The 20,141-nt window shown below is 38.5% G+C and overlaps 1 protein-coding gene across 15 annotated transcripts in view; it reads left to right on the top strand.

The window, feature by feature from the left end:
• The window catches only part of Slc16a7 (solute carrier family 16 member 7), a 165,253-nt gene that overhangs the window by 38,483 nt on the left and 106,629 nt on the right, over positions 1-20,141 (top strand). For 5 of the 15 annotated variants that reach the window (XM_052753505.1, XM_052753506.1, XM_052753507.1 and 2 more), the window contains one exon: positions 10,959-11,049. The exons of 3 other annotated variants lie outside the window; for them this stretch is intronic. The gene's annotated coding sequence lies outside the window, so the exon portion shown is untranslated. Of the gene's footprint in view, positions 1-1,273; positions 1,354-10,958; positions 11,050-19,281; positions 19,375-20,141 lie in introns of those variants that run through there. 7 more of the 15 variants (XM_052753502.1, XM_052753503.1, XM_052753504.1 and 4 more) reach the window with 3 other exon arrangements.

The raw sequence follows: 20,141 nt of genomic DNA, 5'->3' as shown, positions 1-20,141 counted from the left end.
TGGTTGTACCCTATGTCTCTGGGCTATCTAGTCTCTGGTTCTTGGTCACCTAAGCAGTATTAGGTATGGGTCCCATCTCCTGGAACCCTAAATGATATTGTTTGTTTGCTCCCATAGGCTTTGTGCCAGCATTGTTCTAGTGTATTTTCCAGGCAGGAGAGATTATAGACCAAAGGATTTGTCACGGGGTTGTTTACTTTTCTCTTCTGATGGCCTTCAAAGTACCTTCACATATCAGAGTCACTATAACATGTGGGTGAAGGTTCTATGTAGGTCCCAGCTCTACCTCTCAGTGTTCAATGAATTGGGTGAGTGTTGTCTTCAGAATGACAGCTCCCACTGTCAGTCTGTGGAGAGCAACAGCCTGGGTTGTTTGGGGATTTCCATGGGAGCCCTTTGACCAACAACTCAATTAGATGTCACTGTCAAGATACTGGAAACTTGTGGTCCTGGTGCTGGAAACTTCATTTGGTAGCAAGACAATGTCCCAGTTGGGACTCCATTTCACTCATTATTTGGAGACTTTATTGGGATTGCTTTCATGTATTTTAGGAAGTTTCTGCTGCATTAGGTTTCCATCCTACCCCTCAAATATCCCAATTCTAACTGACTCACTCCTTATTCTGTCACACAACCTCATCTCCTTCCATTCCTGTCCTCAACTACCCCCAGTCCACCCATAAAAATCTATTCTATTTCCCTCTTTCAAGGAGATCGGTGTGTTTCCCCCCTTTCCTCTATGCTTAACCTCTCTGGGTTACAGATTATACTTAGGTTATTATTGATTTAAAGGCTGATATCCACATATAAGTGAATATATACTGTATTTATATTTCTGAGTCTGGGTTACTTCACTCAGGATGATATTTTTTTTCTAGTTCTGTCAATTCTCCTGCAAATGTCATGATACCATTTTTTTAACAGCCAGGTAATACTCCATTGTGTAAATGTATCATACTATCCTTAACCACTCTTCTGTTGAAGGGCATCTAGTTTGTTTCCAACTTCTGGCCATTATGAATAGAGCAGCAATGAACATGGTTGAGCAAGTATTCTTGTGTTAGGTGGAATGAACCATCCTTTGGGTATATGCCCAAGAGTGGTATAACTGAAGTACATGGATCCCCCTTCCTTCTGAGGAACTAGCAAACTGATTTCCATAGTGACTGTACAAGTTTGCACTTCTACCAGCAATGATGTCAGATGGAAGCTCAAAGTAGTTTTGATTTGAATTACCCTCTTTAAGGATTTTTCTCACTCTTCCTTTTCTCAGGTTCTTTCCATGTCCTGCATCCTTCCCGGGTTGACTAGATATCTCTTCACAATCTTCACATAAGATCCATCATGCTTATGGTCAGTCTACTTACTGCATTCTATAATCCTTTGCTTCTGCATTTGCACCCCTGAAATTGTGAGTCTTTTGATACTTTAGGACCTTACTGCATTCATGTTTATGACTCTGTACCCCCCCCCCCAAAAAAAAAACAGTACCTGGTATACAGTTGAGTCTCAGCAAATACCTGTTGGATAAATATTTGAATGGATATTAAGGATTAAAATCAGGTCTGATTGTTCATTCAGAGGGCAAAACGTCAAGGCAGGTGTAATCCAGGAGAGAGCACAGTGTCTCCTTCAAAATGTGCAAGGTTGCTGAGTACAGGAGTACATGAACATGAGCTGAGGAAGAGCATGAAATGTGCTTCAGAGAATTGACATATCAGTGAATTAGGACTGTTGTTATGTGGATCAGGCAAGACAGATCCCAGCATGCTTATGAATAGCATGGACATAATGCACAGTAAAGCATGCTAGAACTTAATTGAAAGAAATTTGTTGAGAAGGCTGGTGATAATTAGAAAAATAGGCATGAAGAAGTTGAGAGATTCATTTACGTACTGTGAATCATTAATGAGTTATCACTGCCCGTATATGTTCAAAATAGATTTATATTGTCAAGCTTTAAAAGGATAATTTAGATTAATATAATTCTCTTAAAGTGACATAAATATTAATAAAGTGACATAAATATTACCTCCTTCATGTAGATCCTGCTCCCTGATATGGGCCATGCTGTAGGCTCTTGTACACATTACCTTTACTTATGGCAATGCCATTATTGACATTCTACAGATGAGGAAACAAGGGGGCTAGAGAGTTCAGTCCACTTGTTTTTTTGTTTGTTTGTTTGTTTTTTTCTCCTCACAGAACTTTAAATATCAAACATGGCATTAAATCTATCCCACTTGAATTGGAAGTCTGTGCTTTACCATACGATGACTCAGAGTCTCCATGAGTGCATGCTAGTTTTCTGCATGAGTTTAAAATTACTTAAATGTGTGTAAACTTAGCTCTGTCTGTGTTCCTTGTTCCATTTGTTCATCATTTATTGAAATTCTGGGCACTGTGAGAGGTATTATGTATGTAACATATCCATGAGCCCCTGTGGGATTATTTTTGTGGTAGAAGATATGCCATTAGAGATATAAATAACCATGTAATAACAATTTTGATAAGTGCTTTAAAGAAAACAGTAGTGTCTTTCCTTAAGTAGATTACAGAGAAATATTCTCAGGTACTTTCTTCCCTGTGGGTAAGTGTAATTAGATTTACAATATAGCTTACTGTAACCTGAGAGGATGCTTAAAATAGCTTTAGGGAAGTGTCACCACACAAGTGTAATCAAGCCCAGAAATACGAAGACATCGGCCTTCTAGCTGACTGTTCACTGTACAGAGGGAGTTTTGGTGAAATTTGCTATTGTCGAGCAAAAGTGTGATATCTAATCAGGCTTTGAAATCTGAATAAATGTCACAGCCACCTTCCCGTTTGAGAGGGTGATTTTAGGATTATCGAGATGACCTACATCAGCTCACAAAGAAGCATGAATATCCATGGTGGTAATGACTCCATTACTACCCTTTAGAGAGTGACATGCCTTCTCATTCAGCTCTGAACATGGAAGAGATACTATGTTAGAACTGTGGGTGGAGTAAGTATAAATTGCCTAAGTGTGAATATTGACCTTCAGATATTGATGGCATTTGACATAAAATAAAAATTCAGTTAAGACAGGAGAATTTATTTCATTTAAGACATAATGCTGGGTGCTCAAAACAAGCAAAAAACTACACCCCCCCAAACCAAACACCAGTGTTAACACATAGAACCTGGTGCTTTAGGAGGTCCGAAGTTAAAATCTTCAATTTCAGTTTTAGAACATACTTTGGACTTATTTTGTAATATCATAAATAACTAACCTTTAAGTAATTTTTGGACTGTAGAAAAATCAGTGACCTGTTTCTGCGATGTTTCCTTTCTCCTTGATAAACACGAGATGCAGCCCAACTTCTCCCCTTCTCTTTATTCTGAAATCTCTTTGTAGGAAAGAGAGCATGGTAGTTTCTCAACAGTCGGAGATACATTTGTAATCACTGGAAAAATCTCAAAAGCATGAGACTATGTTTCTGGGCCATCAGGGAATGCTAAATGTGCTTTCACAAAGTGCAAATGTTTGTGAAAGAAAAAGAAAGCAAGAATTGAAGCCATTGTTATTAATGGAGTCTGTAGAATGTACTCAGCCCTTAATCACTAGAAACATTATCATTTGAGAAATTCATGCTTAAGAACTTTGCAATTGAACTGAAAAAGATAAACATTAAGTAAAATTTCATAATGTTTAGAGTCTGTTCAGGACATTGAGTTTGGCCACATTCACAGCTGGAGTGTGTGTCTCTTCAGCGTGAGGCTTCCCCTCTTACTGCCTCCCCTGAAAATTTATCCTCTGAGTGAGTCTTCTGATTCCCTTTTGAAAAGTCTTTCTGGTGTGCTCCACTTGTAGGAGAGAAGCTTTAAAAGTGGTTTTGAGGAGTAAGTAGGAGCTTGCTTAATTGAAAAAACCAAACAGTTCTTTAATAGGACCTCACACATTAAGGCAGGAAAGACTCAGAGATGTGAAATAACATGAAAAGAGCTGGCATTAAGTGTCATTAGAACATTTAGTACAAGTGGAGGAGTGTCTCGGGTGGTCTTTTAATACCTACTTTGGGTTTTTATGATTATTGCCATGGGTGGGCTGATAACAAAGACAAGATGATGGAGGTGACTTTAGAATGGGAGCCATGGTGAAGATAGTCAGGATCCGTGGTGGTGGTGATGAGAAGGCATCTGAAGACCTTGCGGAGTAACCAGGGCAGAAATGACAGGGAATGGAGACATTAGAAACCCAGAGGGCCATGCCCAGCTATGAGAAACTACAAACTCTGGTTATGGAAGGATTCCCAAGAAGCTATCAAGACTTTAAAGACCAAGGCTCTCAGACGTCTTGACTCCAAGAGCTAGGAACAGTGGCCACTGGGAGTGTCACACATGCAGTTGAGTAGTGTGAGAGTCTCAGCATCCACGGTCTATTTGAGAGCTGTAACAGGAACAGCCAGTGTCTGCTCTTGGTTGCTGTTCCCTGCTGCAGCTCCTCACTGCTGCTAGAAAACTAGAATTACAATGACGACCACATGCTGGAACTGCCATTCCCAGACTGTAAGCCCCCAACACAAGTATCAGGTGCTATGTTCCATGTCTTTTCAAGTTCAGAACAAAAGGCTCCTAAGTCAGATTAGAACTGTAAGACTGTGAAATCTAGCAGTCCAGCACTTATTAGACCTTGGCCATTGTAAGGCCTGGGGTTGCTGGCAGTTATTACCCACCAATTATTATTATTTAGACAGAGCAAAAGGACCATGTGTTCAGTTGGTTGGTAACAAAATTAGAGTTATGCTGAGTTTTCTGTTGAAGCCCTGAATGTGTGGAGAAGATGAGTCAAGAGGCTGGGAGATGACTCTTAATTTGGAAGATGTCAAGGGTCTACCCAGTGTCAAGGAGATTCTAGAAGGATGGCAAAGACTGTATAAAAGACAGGCATCTGTAATTTGGAAATACAGTATCAACACTGAAGACCCTGGTAACAGAGATAGTCACAGTGGCCATGAAGTCCAAGTCTGAAGTGAATTCCTTTAGAAATAAGAGTCCAGTAGAGGTCATGAATTCTATGATGACATTATTGATTGCAGTCTGTGAGTATTGATTACCATAATTAATTATGATAGTATTTTGGAATGATGAAAAATGGGTCTTGAAGAAATGATCTCAAAGAAGATAGATGAGTCTTGGTATTTAGGATGATGTGGCTTTGAAATGAACCTCAAATAAGATGGATTTCTTTTCGTGAAGGTTAAAAGATAAAAATACAATGGCCACAGACTGATTTCATTGAGCCTTTGTGTATAGTAGTGCAGACCTAAATGTATAGAGAAGAAATTCTAAATCAGTCTTTGAAAGAGAAAAGAATTTGATGATGATACAGTGTCCTGATTGAAAAGAGGTTTTTGTTTTTTTTAACGTGGAAGCCTACAGGATGGAAAAGGCTGAGAAAGGCACTCATAGTTGTGTGACTAAGTAGAGAGAGTGGCCCAAATGGGAATTTGCACAGCTGGGTGAATAATATGCAGAGAAATAGAATTAATAATTAGAGGAAGCAGCTTATTTGTTTAGTGAGAGCAATAACCAGAGAGACATCATGACAACTGGGGCTGTCATGTTGGTAGATTTTTGACTGAGTGAATTTTCCTGCTTCTGGAAAATACTCATACGCCCTGATTTAACATAATTTTCTTTGAAGGAAGTCAGTATGATGCATTTCTTAGGGTAATAGTCTTGTGTTCCTTGCAACTGAATTCAGAATAGCAACTGGATGAAATTAACTGGATTTATGCACCTGGTTTTGTGGATTTGGTTACTATTTGACTAATAAATTCTAATGTTGATATAAGTGCGCATTTAAAATAGTTTTAATGTTTCATTTTTGAAAGAACTATTCTATATTTAACATTTAGAATTTACATGTCACCATTTGTACTTATGTGTAAGTATCTTCATTCTTAATGAATTTATACTATTGGTACATATTAAACCAATACCATTTTAGCACTTTGGTAACTGTAATATAAGTTAAGCAATTTGAGTTTGCTGAATAGATTCAATTGTTCAACAATGTATAAAAATCAAGGTTGCTTATCAAGGGGATACATGACAGTATTAACTGAACTTTTACAGAAGACTCCATAAAGCTTAGCATGAATGCTTTATATATGTAGTCCATTCATGCATTTGTTATGAATACATTTGATGTTTGTTTATGAATGATATTTTTAACTGTTTGGCTTTGTGGACAGGTTGAAAAAGCTCAAGATCGGATAGTAACTCGTATCCTTAAAGCCCTACAACATCAAGATCTAAAATTCATTGTATCTAGTCTTCCTTGCTTCTGAAATGGGGATGTTAGCCTTAGCAGAATGTTTGGGAAGACTGGAGTAGTCAATTTTACTTTTAGATAATTTTTTTTATATTGAATTAAAAAAAAATCTATCTCTGTAGTTCTAACCCATTTCCTTCAATTCCATATCCTAGAATTTAAAAAGTTGAAAATTTCTTCAAACTGAATTTCATTGTTAGTTCAATTTCTATTATTTATGCAGCAACTTTGGTTTTGAAACATTTTCTTCCCCAAAATAATTCTCCAAGGACAACTGAATAGGAAGAATAGAACAACCAGGCAAGGCCAACTGAAAGTCCCCCAGTCAAAGTCAGTGATGAGATTCAGGAACAGGTCTGCCTTCCTCTGCCTTCCTCTTGTACTCAAACCCAAGCTCAGATCTGCCCATGGTAGATGTGCACTCCTAGTGAATTCAGCAGGGGCCTTCAGAATGGAGCAGCTTTAGCTCAGACTCAGCCCCACAGTCTCTAACTGGAGATCTCTGAGGTCTCTTCTCCATAGCTCTGTGTCATACTTGTCTATCCTAATCATGTGTAAAGACAGTATCTATAAAGGATCTTGTGTATAGTTGCCTTCAGAGAATGAAAGGTAGATATAAATCAGGTGTCTGTCTTTATTGCTGTCTGTCTATTCCTTCTGCATCCCCCACCCCAACCCTTCACTCCTGGCTACACCTCTAGCTTAATATTACCATAACTCTACCTGGTGAAATTTTGACGAGACAAGCTGATATAGATGCAATGTATTTTGGCTTTCCAGTTCTTAATGGTTAATTTTTAGTACAACAGCAAACAAATTGGTTTTCAGTGCCTGTAGCCTCTTTTCATCTTTGACTTAAATAGGAAAATAGAATATTTACACCCCTAGCTCAAATATATGTGAATAAGATCCATTCATTCAATATTTTTGCTAAAGCTTTGAGATAAAAAAAAAATCTTTAGGGTAATGTTCTCTCTTTTTATTTTTATTCTAAGGCAGTGGGTGCTGTTCCTTGAGTTTCTAGTTGCCTCATAGTTCAGCTGTTTTAGACTTGTTTACAGATGTTAGGTGATAATATTTACTAAAGAATACAATAGAACTCTTTGGAGTTGGCCATGAACCTGCATTCACATTGTAGCCATAGGAATGGCTCTGTAGTTGAATGTAAAGGCTTTTGTAATCTGCCTCCTGACTTCCAAAGGTCACCTTTGGTGAGTGCATAATCTTAACACAGTGGGTTTGTTTGGGGGGGCGGCGGTTGTTAGAGGAGGACATGCTGTCTCACACCAGCCTTTCAGCTACTAAAGGAATGTTATTCTTTGCCCTTGAGTAACGCCCTTGCATTCTTCCACCTCGGGTTAGTCAGCTGCTGGTCAGCTGATGTGACTCTTATGTGTTTGCCGGTGTCATTAGTCACTCACTTTAAATTCTCCTTCTGCACTGTTGACCAGTTGCTTCCAAAACAAACATGTTTGGGGGGCTTTTGTGGAAGGAGAGAGGAGATTTAAAGGAAGGTAGTAGCTAGCTTCTCTGTTGTTTTGTCTTCATTATTAACACTAACGACTGTAATAATGCATGGGATTATGATCCAGATATTAATCAAATTTTATTCAAGGCAACTTTTGCTAAGCCCTAATGACCACCAAGTATTCACAAGCATGATCCTGACTAGCAAATGCTTCTGAATTAAAGGGAGAAACTTTCTTCTAAGAGAATAGATGATCTTTCATTTCTCCTGAAAAATCTGAATGGGAATCTCAATAGCATTACATATTTCTGCTACATTTACTCTGGTTTCTGAAATAGTCCTTTTTTTTGAGCCAGTTCTGATTTGTTAAGGACATCAGTACAGTGTGCATTCAACAGCTTAAATCTTTCTGGTTTTATCACGTCGCAGATAATAAACCATGTGTGCACATGAATGGTGTTTAATTGCCTTACACTTTATATTTTACTAGGTAGCTTTATATTTTACTAGGTATATAGTGGCGCCTACCTAAATGCATTACTCTTTAAATAAAGAACTTTATCAAGTGTATGTCACTTGTGAGTTTATTAAAATTTGTTTTCTTCCTTGGTTAGAAGATATCATATGTCCTAGCTAACTCGTCTTGGTCACAACTGAAAATTTTAAATCAAGTCATGAGCAGGCTAAGTACAGATGCCTTACAAAATGCCAGAGTATTAAAGTAGCAGAATATATATAGGAAATATATGGCCATTTCAACTACCTAATCATGTTCTCCAAAATTTGGGAATGAAAAATATTCTTGAGTGTGATATGTGTCTATAATCACAGTGAGTGGGAGGTTGAGGCAGGAGAATTGCCACCAGTTGGATATCAACTTGAGATACATAAGTTCTAGACAGTTACAACTGCAACGTTAGGCTATGTCCAAAAGAAAAATGTTTATGTGATAAAAGATTATACATTAACTTAGCTTTCCAGACTCAGACATTCATGCTTGAACTTTTTTTCTCAATGTTTTTCATTCCTTTTGTATTTGTGTTGATTGTTGAGTAACTGTAGATCAAGAAAATTCTCTTACTTTGGGGACTCTTTTTAAGTACAGCCTGTGGTTTTATATTCATGGAATTATGAAACAAATTGTTTGTAAATACATTAAAGTCTTGTTAAACTCTCTGTGTTTTAGACAAGGGATTTTAGAAGGTTGGATACACCAACCCTTGGGCAAGGTGAAAGTTACTTGCAAGGTCAAACCAAACCAAAAAAAAAGTGTTATTTTTATTTAGCTACCTCTTTTTTTAAAAAATGTATCTGATAGACATGATATAAATGTCAAACTGGTCTCAATATTTTAATATGTCAGCTCATAAACAAATGAACTTCAGGTCAATTTCTTTCATCAAAGAAATTAAAATCAAAGACACATCTTAATGCAAATAAAAAAGCTTTATCAGCCTACTTTTATATGACAAAATAATGTAAATTAAAGAACTAAGAATCCAAAGTTATGGATGAAAATCGGCAAATTTCTTATGTTTCATTTTTAAAAGTTTATAGTTGAGGGAAAAGGAAGAAATAAAAAGGAAAGAACCTCCTCATCTCATTCTCAGTATTACTATTTTCCCTAAATATTAGTAGTATTTTATCTCACTTGAGAATCAAAATATGGGCACTATTGCTTTTAAGATCATGATGCAAGTAACACAAATATGTAGACAAACGTGTATTGTGACATAATACCAATGAACCATCATATTTATAAGTGAAATAAATGCAGAAGTCCAGTCAACCATCATATTTATAAATGAAATAAATTCAAAAGTGCGTGTTTCCATAGCTATCACTGAAAATAGGAAGTCAACCCTAGTAGATGTTATGGCCTTAAATACGCTTTAGTCAAATATGTCAATCTTACTCATCATAACATGGTAATTGGAGTAACTTGGTGAACTTTATTTTACTATGCATTTTAAATTCAAGTGAATTTAATTACTGTGACAAGGAGGATTTTGCACATAGAATTGACATGTTTTGCAAGACTTCCTTTTTTTTTTTACTACATGAAGACAATAGTGTGTAAGAAATCTGGTTATTATAACCTTGGAATTTATATAGTGAACAGATTGCCTGTTGAATCCCCCTCTGTGTATACCATGTGGTCAATCAGTGCTCTCTGACCAAGTCAGTTCTAACTGCAGAGATCATATACCTCTGTCCTCTCTTATCTTTGCTCCTAGGAGAGGATTTCAGTAAACTTTCTCTGATCAGCTATAGATGTCTGATCTTCTCAGTCATAAATGAAAGTTAATTATATTGCTTTAGTAATCAGAAAAACGTATCATTTTACATACGTCTTATTTTTCAAATAGAGAATCAGCAGGGATTTTGTATTTATTACTTTATATTAAATAGTTATTTTTTCCTGCTTAAGTAACAAATATTAATAGTGGTAACTATTATTTTATGACTATTTCATTGATAATTACTACACAAGATATTTTCAAAACGTTAATTTGATTAATAGTCATGATTTGGGGGTAGATACTATTGTATCTTTTCTTTTCCCTTTTCCAAGTTAAGTGAATTGGACAAAGAAGTGAAAATTTTGTTACAAATTCCATAGAATCAAGGAATATAGATGGTCAGATTTTAATTATATTCTGTGGTGTTTCTGGAACATTGTTTAATATTTTACTGAAATGTTGCTTTTGGTTTTTAGTTAATATCAGTGGAGTTTCTTGTATTTTTATAGAAATCTCAAGTTTTTAGTTTGCAAACACATGTACACCCTTATATACATTATTGTACTAACAGTACAGGGAATCACCACTCTGAAGATGAAAGAAAATTATTATAAAATTTCAAAGGCGGTCAATTGAAATGAATCTACAACTTTTTGTAAAAGCCTCCAATTGTGTAAACTTGAGTTGAGAGAGAAAACAGGAGTGGGGACATTGCAGTTAGAACACAGGGCTGCTGCTGCTGGTACGAGCTCATTGAGCTAAATCCTTCCATACCTAATGGAGAATTTAAATCAAACTACATTGTTTAGAGAAAGTCCGCAGCAATTACAGCCGAGGCAAGAGAAAGCTGTGTGGTAGAACTAGTTGAGACATAGAATTATGCACCTTCCTGTTAACATATGCTGCGATACTTAAATGGGTACTCTCTTTTTGATACTTCTAGGAGTCAGATGTGGGATGTGACACTTGCCTGGAGACAGACAAGGATATCTGGGCACCGTGAACTCAAAACAGAGCGTCTTTAGAGCTGCCTTGTGAGTTCCTTTGATGTGCAGTGCATTACAGTCTGTCTGTTTCCCTAACTCATGACATTTGTTGAATTGGACATTTTAACAGGAACAAATCTTGACTCTCATCTTGAGTTTTGTCCCGTAGCAGATTATGATAGTTGAGCATGTTTGTCATAGGTTATGTGGCTCATGTTGGATACACTTCCCTGGCATGTTCCATCATCTTCATTGTTAAGACCTCAGACTGTAGCCTCTGTTGTCTGGTTTCAACTCTTAGCTCTGTTGCTTCCTGATTAAAATCTGTTCACATACAGTATTTTTAATTTATAAAATGAGAACATAACAAAGTTTCTTCTTATTGGCTGTGACAAAAATCGTTTTAGTGTATTTGAAGTACTTGGAGCAAATTTAACAGATCTTAGAAGCCAAATAAATTTATTGTTGTGATTGTTGTACTTATTCCATAACTAATATGTCCCTAAATTTACTCTCTTTTTAAAATAGATTAGACCTAATGGTGCCCAAAATTTAGGAGGGGCTGCTATTGGGCTAGACATCTTTTAATGAAACTAAATACTGCTAACAGCACAATGTGATATTACCTAATTTTTTAAATGTCATGCTTTTAAGTCATTCTCTGCTTTGTTTGCACTATCGCAAATATTAATTAATTAAATATTAATTAAACATAATTAGCAGACTGCAATGCTTCCTTTCATGGGAATCACTTACCTTTCTGTCTTACTCTCTTTATAGTTAGTCTGTTTGTGTTGATATCACTGCTCAAGCATGCAGATATCTTGGCACCAGCAAGTGTATAACATCCTGTAAAAAGGGGCCTAGATAAGAAATATTTTGAAAGTGAAGGAAACATATGCAGAATGTTGCTCTCCACAATGTACTGTAAGAGGTGTTTGTAAGGTGGATGGGTAGAGATGTTCTTCATCTGTCAATGGTGATAGCTCTCTTAGGTAAGAAACGTATAGTTGGTCAATCTGTTAGAAACTTGGTCATAGGATCTATATTGCAAGATATATATTTTAATTTATTCAGCCAGCATGTGATACATACATCCTAAATGGTAATGGAGAAGTGGTATCTTTACGAGGCTTTCCAGGTATAGGGCTGAAACCCCAGTGATCCCTGAAGTGGTATAGAGGTGCTCAGCAGAGTTACCAGTGTGGTAAGATCTGTTTACTCCTTCCAGCTACCCACACACAGGCCAGTGGTACTGTGTCGTGTGTGCCAAACTGTTTTTAATTGTGCATTACTCTTACAGAGCAGCCTGTCTGTGCTTGTCTTTGAACACCCCCTGCTTTCTGTAGGGAAAAAATTCAAAACAAAACACGTTCTCTACCCAGACATCTGAAGCATGAGGGAAGCCACTTATTTAAATTGGAGACTTAGACATTCTACTCACGAGTCTGTTTGGTATGTGATTAAGAAACAGACAATGTCACTGCGCTGTTGGCTAAGTGAGATTTCTGTGTCATTCTCAAATAGAGCTGGCATATTTGTGGTACTGTTCAGGCAAGTCCTTCCATTTTCATGTCACAATTCACTTTTCCAGCGTTTCCTAATTCATATCTCATTTACCTAAATATAGGTGAGAGTCACAGAGCTCTGAGGGGCTTTCCGCAAAGCACTGATGATGTGGACATGGACAGGTCTTTGGTAGCCTCAAAGATGAATTTGAAGCCTATACAAGTCATTGCTCGCCACCCAATCCACTAATCCTCCACTGTTTCTCTTTAGATACAGGCAGGCCTCTCACAGATAACAGCCAGTCAAAGTATATCAAGTTGCAGTGAGACTAGGCTCCTCCTCTTCCTTAAGGCTGGATGAGGCAATCCAAGAGGAGGAATGGGTCCCAAAAGCAGGCAGCAGAGTCAGAGACATTCCCTGCTTTCACTGTTAGGAATCTTACAAGAAGACCAAGTTACACAATCATAACATAAGTGCAGAGGGCCTAGGTCAGTCCCATGCAGACTCCCTGGTTGTCAGTTAAGTCACTGTGAGCCCCTATGAGCCTTGGTTAGTTGATTCTGTGGGTTTTCTTGTGGTGTTCTTGACCCCACTGGGTCCTACAATCCTTCCTCCCCCTCTTCCACAGGGTTCCCCGAGCTCCACTTAATGTTTGGCCGTGGGTCTCTTCTGTTCCCATCAGTTGGTTGGGTGAAGCCTCTCTGATGAGAGTTAGGCTAGGCACCAATTGGTTCTGGCTGGTGCATTGGCCTGCCTCATTGTTCTTTCTGGCTCCTACTTTAACTGAAGCCCGGAAGTTAACAGAACAATAAAGAAGAGAACCATCTGAACTTAAAAAAAAAAAAAAAAAAAAAAAAAGCCTCTACAATGAGTTAGCAGCAGCAAGTGTCAGGCATATTCCATTCCTCAGTAGGACTTCTTTATCTCTGGCCCTCTTTCCGAATTGTGCGCCCAGGCAGCAGCTATCTCATCCCCGTGAGAAGTGCTCCATTCCTCTGCCACACACAGTCACTGTGTCCTCATTCCTACGCTTACAATGCTTACAATGCTGATCCTGTGGGTTGACATCAGGGCTAATGAGCAAATGGGGCTTTTCCTTTCAGGAACAATTGGCTCGATAAACATTTGGGGCAGTGTCTTTTTTTGTTTGTTTTCATGCAAAATATTTTGGTCATTTTCTTCTTCCCCCAATTCCTCCGTTCCTTCTGGATTCTTCCCACATTCCTACCCACCCAACTTTATGTTCTTTGTTTTCTCTTTCACTCCAAAACAACAACAGAAACAAACACACACACACACACACACACACACACACACACACACACACACACGCACACGCACACGCACACGCACACGCACACGCACACGCACACACACACATACACACACACACATGACAGAGAGAGAGAGAGAGACTAAAATCAAAATAAATAAGTAAAAACACCATAAAACAACAACAACAACAAAATGCTCAAGCAAAGCAAAAATGAGACAATAAGTCTACAAAAATACTATTGAGTTCATTTTGTTTTGCCCAGCTACTTTTGGGCATGGGGCCTTCCCTGAGGTATGGGTTGATATACCCAGTGAGACTTCACTGAACAAAACTGACTTTTCCCTCTGCCAGCAAGCATCAGTTTGCACATAGCTTCTCAGTTAGATGTGGTAGCCCATGTCCACTTCTCCTTTCAATGCTGTGATTCTGTTTATCTTGAACCTGTGCATGCCTTGTATGGGCTGCAGTTTTGAATACTCCTGAGAGTTCGTATGGGCATCGGTCTTGCTGTGTCAGGAAGAGGCTGTTTCCTTGAAGTCATCCATCACTTCTGGCTCTTAAAAAAAATCTTTCCACCCTTTCTTCTGCATAGATCACTGAGTCTTGCTTGAGAGGAAGGCTTTGATGAAGACATCCCATTTAGGACTAGGTGCTCCAAAAACCCTCACTCCCTGACAATGTCCAGCTGTCTGTCTCTTTGTTAGTTCCCATCTACTACACTGGCAACATCTATCTTTTTTTATATTTACTTTATTAAACTGATACATGAGTACAGCAGAATGTCATTAGGAGTCATTTTATTGATATTTTTTTTCTTTTTAGAACAGTAGTAGTTTTCCCCTAGGTCCCTGGCCCTTCTAGTCTCAGGTTCTCAGTCACTCAAGCAGTATCAGATAAGGACTTAATCTCATGGAGTGGGCCTTTACTCAAATCAGATATTAGTTGGTCACTCCCACAAGCTTTGTGCCCCCATTGCACTATTGTATCATATCTTGCATACAAGACATGCCTGTAAAGCAAAGAGATTGTGGCTGCCATCATATTTATATTACTCTATTGGTAGCCTACAGGGTGCCTTCCTGTACCAAAGAGACTAGAAATTATGGGTGAAGGCTTTCTGTAGACGCCAGCTTGACTTCTGCATGTTCAATGAGCTGTGTGGGTGTTTTCTTTAGCGATGAGACCTTGCTGTCAGATTGTGGAGAGCAACCTACAGTCCTTAGCAGCAGTTTTCAGATTCCATGGGCAGTGTCTTATACCTAGGAAAAAATTCAAACCTGGTATTTGTTCTCCTCTACCTCTCATATGGTTCAGAATAACAAAGTGAGAGTTCCTGTCAAGACTAAGTCATTATATTTGCTAATGTGTCCCTAAAAAGTTGGGTCAGAGAGGATGATGTTTTCAGACACAAAGAAATGATTCGTCTATATCATCCAGAGAATCAGAACCTAGCATTTCTTAGAAGCTTTGTGATACAGAAGACGCCTGTAGTACGTGGCTTTATGAGCTTTCTATCACACATGTCGTCTGTGTGAATGCATGTGCTGCTGAATTAAATCCTACCAGGCTCTACAGGACATTGATCACTCTATTAAGACTGTGCCTCTATTATAGCTTTAATAATTCTGGCTGGGTAGCTCTGTGCACATCTATATTCATCACAAGGAGAGCACATATAAGAGAAAAAAGCACCAGCCTTACTTACCTTGACATCGCTCCTTCTCCTTCCGTAATGGCTTTTGTATGCTAGCCACCCACTAAATGTTGGTTAAACTAATTAATTAAGCACAAGGAGGAAAAAAGGCAGATTCAGCTAGCTTCTCAGATGCATCTACTCAATTCTTAAACCTGATGTTGCACTAGAGAATGTGGTTTGAATACATAATCAAGTGGAGATTTTAATTTGAATTTATCTCCATGCTCGGCTTTCTCTTCTCAGAGAGAGAATCTGTCCTAGAAAAGGCATCATGGTGTTCACCTCCAAATCCATCTCTTCTATAGTAAGACACCTCAGAAGGAGCATGGGGATGACCTCACCACCCTTGCTTAGCTTTTTGGGGGGATGAGTATTTTTTATTTTTCCCTTTTCTTGAAATAAATCATCATCTAAATGTAGAATAGACTGTAGTGTTGTTTCAGCAGATGTATTTGCATAATAAACTATGTAAAAACACTAGGTAGGTGGTAAGCCTGAAACTCTGGTTATGCACCTTGTACAAGGTAAGAATAGGCTGGAAGTCCACACTGACAAGTAAAAGCCAGTATCTATAACAAAATCGGGAACCTAGAACCCCAGTCCTATAGTGCAGAGAAGAATTGCAAGTAGTGGGTTATGTTAGACTGTGTAGGGAAACAGGTGAGAAAGCAGGACAAAGAGACCCAGGGAGGACTCCGGGACTGGTGACATGGCCCATGAAAGGCAAAGGTGGCCTTTGTCCTCTGCTGCTAGGGGTCAGCAAGGAGATCTAGTCTATGCAGAGAAATAGCAGACAGGAAGATAACACTGAAGCCTATCAAGCCTCAGGTGTGGTACAATTCCCATTGACTGTCCTCGTGCATGAATTTATAATAATGTTCTTCATTTTTAAAAGTTTACTTTTAGTTATGTCATCATTATTGTTATTATTATTATTATTACCATTATTATATTTGTATGTTGCTATCAAGCTTCAGGCATGATTAAAACTCCTGTTAACTGTGTTTCCTGTATGACTTTGCATTGCTTTTCATCCTTTTTTATTAGATTTCCCTTTTTAACAAGTTTTTATTTGAGAATTTCATACAACATAGTTTGACCTTATACTTTCTCTTCCCCTACATCCTTCCAGATCTTCCCCCATCTCCTTACCCCTAAGTGCATGTTCTTTCTCTTTATTTTAAAAAAGAAGAAAAAAAAAACCATCACCGAGTCCCATTTCTGTTGGCTGACTTCTCCTAAGCATGGGTGGATATACCCAGTGTCACTCCATTGATAACAACTGACTTCTCCTATCCCAGAAACTACAGGTTACAAACATTTTCTTGACTGGAGGTGGTACTTGTATTTACTTCCCCTCTCTGTGCTGTGGTTTTCATCTGACTTGAACTTGTGCAGTTCCTGGACATGCTCTCACAGTCGCTGTGAGTTCCCATCAGTCCCTGTTTTATCCACACAGTGTTGTTTCCTTGAAGTCATCCATCATCTCTGGCTCTCACCGCCTTTCTGTTCCGTCTTCTGCATAGATCCCCCGAGCCTTGAGGGGAGAGGAGTGATGTAGCTGCTTCATTTGTGGCTGATTCTTCTAAAGTCTCTCGTTCTCTGCACTCGGTCCAGTTTTAATTACCCTAGTGCAAGAGGAAGCTTCTCTGATTAGGGTTCAGGGGACACATTGGTCATCTGTCATACGTATACACTTATCTTCTATTGAAGAAAGTTGAATTTTAGTTCTTAATGTTATTGTGTGTGTGTGCGCGCACATGGGTGTGTAGGTGTGTGTGTGAGATATACATGTGACATAGCACTAATATGGATGTCAGTATATAGCCTTCTGGAGTTGGTTCCCTCCTGCCATGTCTACATGGGTTCTGGGTTCTGGGAATCAAACTCAGGTCATCAAGCTTTTATGGAAAGTTTATTCATTCATTGAATCATCTGGCTGGCCCTACATTTCTTTATTGCTATTTTCTGACGTCATCAGATGAAGGGCTTATGCTTTCCTTTAAAATAGCAGTAAAAAGACGTTTTTACCAAAACGTCTTAGAATGACTTAGGAGTTGAGTAATTTATTCATTTAAGTCATTCTGAGACATCGAAGCGTCTCACTCCCAGTGAGGTGATGTGTCTGAGACAGTCTGTCCAAAGCTGTCTTTAACTTAACTTGTGGATACCTTGTTAAGGGTGAATGCCTGTATGGTTTAAAAAAACAGTATAAATAACCGCTCCTCATTTTCCAAATGACATTAAAGAGCCAAAAGACATTGAGATATGCATCCTGGTGCTGTTGCCTGTAACAGTGCGTGGAATGCACACTCTGATCATACTATATTTTATTTAAAAAAAAATGTTTCTGGAATTTCCACGGGGGTTAGGCAGGTAGGCAGGTGTGTGTGGTCTGTAATTAGACAAGCGGATGAATAAAAATTGGAGGCTACTACAGTTATTGAAGTTCAAGGCACCCATGAATGAAAGAAAGATAGATGAGTCTGTGTGGTCGGAAACTTTGATCTCATAAGGTAGAGGGGACATTCTTGCCAGTCTGGACTTTGTGCTGAGTCACTGGCAGAATGTTGGTGCATGGGACAGAAGGCGGCCGGGCTGGTCTTTGCTGAGGGCGATGCCACGGAGTTCTGTGAAATCACAAGTTCTGAGATGGGAAGGTGCATTGTTAGCTGAATATGCTGCGGTGTACTATTGACCCGACAATACCAAAGAAGAAAGGGACCTAAACCTCTCCTGCGCCTAAGTCACCTTTTCATGCTTCTGCTCTATTGACTTCCATGAAGGAGAGATGCTCTGAGATGGTAGAATACTTGCATATTTTTTTAACATCTTTGTCCACCCTGTTTTATTTTCCTTTGATATGTTGAAACCTTAAAGGGATGACTCCATGATGCAAATTTAACAGATAGCTCTCTTCTTGTCCTTGACACCAAAGTTACAAACAAGATGCCTTTTATGTTGTGACTCCGAGGGATAATTAACTCAGGAAATGAACTAGGATTGTTTCCTTCTGCTTCTGCTAATTTTGAGTTCTATTGTGTTCTAGAATTCATAATATAAAATCACAGTGAGTTCTGTTCAATGAATATGAAGGGTATAGTACTTTTTCCAGGAAAGAAAACAGAGGAAAAAAAAAAAAAACTACAACTCAGAAAACAAATAGATACTCAGATCACGTTGGGAGTCTTTTGTTTTATTTTTATCTGTTTGCTGTTCAACTAATTTCCTTCTAAAATATGTACCTGGGCTCTCTGTTCTTTTTAATCAGGTGAAAAGCATGGGTTTTGCTCATTCGTCCATTTTGTAACATTTAGTCATAATGTGCACAGCATCAAAACCTCACAAGGGAAATGTGCAATGACTGCGTGAAACTTGGGAATAAGAATACAAACAAATCTATTGTCAGGAACTTATTGTCATGATTCAAGCATGGGCTAAATAACCTGTTCCAAGACCACACATGCTATTCATCAAGATGTTCTAAGACTATGTCCTCTTTCTCTTGTCCTGAACCGATTGAAGTGTGCTAAAAACTTGGGGATCTGTAGGAGCAAACCTTTTCATGCTCACAGCTCCAGAATTACTCTTGAGAGCATGTAACCTTGGCAAAGGTTAGTCACCTTCTACCCCGGTCTCCCTAGGGCTCAGTGAGCAGAAACAGGGCTCTTTTGCCTTTGTCTTTCTCAGAGGTACATGCAGCCAACACAACTGTCTTTATCTCACACCCCACAGAGTTGACTGTACAACTACAAGTGTGTGATTTCTCTGACTTTTCATATTGCGTATTTCTTGTTAGTTAAAAAAAAAGAAGAAGAAGAAAGAGAAAGCTTGGATGGCTCAGTGGCACAACAGTTGTGCAAGGCCCTGGACTCAATGTCCATGTCGTGTGGTGAGTCAGGCCAGCTACATTGGCTATTTTTTTTTCAACTACAGCAAATGTTAACCCTTAATTTGATTTCTAGATAAATTTAATTTTTGGTAGAGTTGATACAAGTGGATATTTAAAATGTTAAAACAAATTAATAAATCAATACCTTTTGAGAAAAGTCAAAATGGAGTCACCCATGATACTAAGTGTTGTTGGATCTTAATGATATAATCCAGAAGGTCTGGGTCACCAAGAATGAAAACGAGCTGCATGTCTGCCATGAGAAAGCAAGATTACGGAGATAATCAAACGCATTTCCCAAGCAGGCCGGTTTCAGTTGGTGAGATAATGCCTTCCCCTCTCACCTTAATCTCACACAAAAGAAGCCGAATATTAACCAGTCAGTTGCCTTCAGTCCTGCTGTCTCCAAGCCCCCAGTTTACAAGGCAAATATTTGAAATGGCCAGTCATTCTCGGTATTTTTAGGGGGTAGGGGTGTGTGGTCTGCTTTCCCTTTCTCTGTTAGAACACTCACTCTGTTTAGTGGAAGGAAGTGCTGCTTGATGTTAAAATAGAAATAAAGCTGTTCGGGTCATTGAGCTAAGTTGTTGTAATCTGTCCTTTGACACAAGTTGCTAAGTGCTGAGCTTTGTTAAGCCAAAGGTGCGTTTGAAGAGGTTTCTGTAAAAATGTCATCTCTGGATTGTCAGATGTTTACTATGTCGTGGGAGAAATCCATACACCAGTTTGTCACCGTATCAAAACCTCAGTATCGGTCTATATTTGTA

The sequence above is a fragment of the Peromyscus californicus genome, unplaced genomic scaffold (genome assembly GCF_007827085.1).
Source record: "Peromyscus californicus insignis strain IS unplaced genomic scaffold, ASM782708v3 Scaffold_24__1_contigs__length_46423439, whole genome shotgun sequence".
In the NCBI taxonomy this organism is placed as follows: Eukaryota; Metazoa; Chordata; class Mammalia; order Rodentia; family Cricetidae; genus Peromyscus; species Peromyscus californicus.
This window is presented reverse-complemented; position numbering and strand designations above follow the sequence as displayed.